A 3,000-nucleotide genomic window follows, 5' to 3' on the forward strand; every position below is an offset into this window, starting at 1 on the left:
GAACCGGAACCGAGGGCACAGATGGTTGGCTCATACAGAGCCCGGGGCTGGCAGCGTGGCACACACCGGAGCCACCCCAATAGCTGGACGCAACTACTGCCCCACACGGATCGGAGGCACAGGAACAACACGACCGGCAAACCTTGGACACCTGCCAACGGGGAGCAGAGGGACTTTCCCAAAGAAACTCAGTGGAGCCATTCAGTTTGGTTTTGTTTTTAGTTGGAAAGCTTATTATCACCCTTAATTCACCTTAAGCAAGCCGTATTAATGTTATGCGATAAGGGCTTCATGCTGCCTTCAGTGACCCTCAACAGTTATGCTATACACCATGTGGACATTTAATGACTGCCTGATCATCAGATGCAATGCTATACACACTCCTGTCGTATTAGTTATGACATAGTACAGCTTGAACAGTGTAGCATCTTCACGTTCTTAGCAGTGTTATCATTGTACCACTTATATTATTTTGCACATATAAAGCAGCACACTTGCTTTGTGGAAATTACTCCTCCACCAAGATCACACAGATTTTAAGACATCAAGAGGAATATCCAGAATTAAGGATGACTGATCATTTATTTAAAAGCAAGGCCTTCTCATCCGTGTACCAGCAGTATATGGTTCCTGTGTCCAGTGACGTCATGAATCTGATTCTCATATTTGAAGGAGAAGAAAAGTAAACCGTATGATACAGCAGTCGATGTTGGCTGCGGTACTGGGAGATATACAATGCCTCTAGCAAAAAGGTTCAAAAAGGTTAACGGTGTAGACATCAGTGAATCTCAGCTTGAGGAAGCCAAACAATTCTGTTCCTTGGAAAATGTAACTTTCCAGGTGGCTGCTGCTGAGAACTTACCCCTAGATGATGCATCTGTGGACCTTGTAAATGCAGGACTTGCTGCTCATTGGTTCAATGTGGAAAAATTTGTGCATGAAGCAGTTCGAGTTTTAAAGCCCAACGGCTGTCTGGCAGTTCATGCTTTTGTTCCAATTTTTAAATTACAAGATGGCAATAATGATGCAGCGCTAAATGTTGTTATGAAGCAGTGTTTAGACAAAATATCAGAATTCAAGTACGAAAACAACAATATTATGCATCACCAGTATGAAGAGGTGTTCAATGCTATACCATTAAAAGACAAGAAGTGGGTTACAGACATCCCCGTTGTATTTGAAATGTCTGTTGAAGAAATAATAGGATTTTTTCAGTCTATATACATGTATCAAGAATTCCTGAAACATGATAAAAATGAAGCCATCAGATTCCTGATGCATCTTGAACAGAGGTTTTGTGACATTATAGGAGATGGGTCTGAGTCAGCCCTCATTAAAGGTCCATATCAAACACTATTGTGTCCTAGCCTGCAAATCATCATGAGTCTGGAGAAATAATGGACTGGGGAAGAGATAGTGTAGCATGTGTCAACACTTTCCTCTTGTATTCAAAATTTGTAACATATTTAAAGCTCAACAGCAGAACAAGGAACATTTAGCAGATAAATACCATTATTTTCTGCCACATGATAATATTCCATCACACGATGGAAGAGCCAGGAATGAGGACACGTAAGCAGGAAGATTTCCAACTCTCCATATATATTTGTTTTTTGTCTCAACTGCCACATTCAAAAAATTCATTTATGGACACCAACCATCGGTAACATCCCTGTTGCTTTTGTAAAAGCTCTCATGATTACCGCATATATAAAAAGGTATGTTTAATGTCATAAAACTTACAATAAAATATATGTAATACATTACAATACGTTCATGTAATCTTTAAATAAAGAAAATATTGACCTTTGTTTGAAGAAAAAAAAAAAAAAAAAAAGGGACTGGAAGCCGTTTTATCCCACCATATAAATAAAATATAGGAAGAAAATAAATTAGGAAGTCTGAATTATAAATTATGTTCACTCTTTGCACATTTTTATAAGTATATATTTATCCTAATGAATGTTCACAAACAGGAAATTGTCACTAAAGAGTAGTGTTGTCGCGAACCCGAAATTTTCGGTTCGCGAACGGCGAACGCAAACTTCCGCAAATGTTCGCTAACCGGCGAACCGCGCGAACCGCCATTGACTTCAATGGGCAGGCGAATTTTAAAACCAACAGGGACTCTTTCTGGCCACAAAAGTGATGGAAAAGTTGTTTCAAGGGGACTAACACCTGGACTGTGGCATGCCGGAGGGGGATCCATGGCAAAACTCCCATGGAAAATTACATAGTTGATGCAGAGTCTGGTTTTAATCCATAAAGAGCAGAAATCACCTAACATTGACACCTGTCCTCAAAACCCCTGATACACACTGACAGAGCAGAATAGGGACTGTTCACCGTCCACAGAGACCATGATACACACTGACACAGAGCAGAATAGGGACTGTTACCCCTACATAGGGTCACTTGGCAGGTATGGATTGACACCTGTCCTCAAAGCCCATGATACACACTGGGGGGAGCTACTGTCCTCCCCAACCCCTGCGCAGTGGGTGGGGGCCATAAATCACAATGGGGGGGCCTACTTTCCTCCCCCCCGGCCCCCATCCCTGCGCGGTGGGTGGGGGGCATAAATCACAATGGGACGGACCTACTGATAGGAGTGGAGTATTGTTCATATCAGTTTAATACCTTCCGCGTCTCCTATCAGTGGACGTGTAAATGGCAGAGATTTTTAATTGTTGAATCCCCTCCCCTTTTTAGGCCAAGGTGGGAAGATGCTTAGACCACTGGTATATTGGTGCCATCTTGGAGGATTTTTTTTTGGTTTGGTTTTTGAAGCCACAGTGCTGCACCAGTGGGCCTAAAAATAAGGCATGTACACATGCCTGAAAAATTTGGTATTGTTGCAGCCGCTGCTGTAGCAGCGGGCAGAAAAATTTATGTTTGTTTCACAGGCAGAAAGTGCCCTAAAACATGGCGGCTTGAACCCTAGTTGGTGGCGGATAAGTCACGCAAGTCAAACGTCATTCAGAGCTAAAATACAGCAGC

General features: G+C 42.2%; 1 pseudogene; it reads left to right on the forward strand.

Annotated features, from left to right (window-relative positions):
• Positions 1-499: 499 nt before the first annotated feature.
• LOC134610540 (putative methyltransferase DDB_G0268948) lies at positions 500-1,384 on the forward strand (annotated as a pseudogene).
• The last annotated feature ends 1,616 nt before the right edge of the window (positions 1,385-3,000 follow it).

Source organism: Pelobates fuscus, chromosome 5, assembly GCF_036172605.1.
Source record: "Pelobates fuscus isolate aPelFus1 chromosome 5, aPelFus1.pri, whole genome shotgun sequence".
In the NCBI taxonomy this organism is placed as follows: Eukaryota; Metazoa; Chordata; class Amphibia; order Anura; family Pelobatidae; genus Pelobates; species Pelobates fuscus.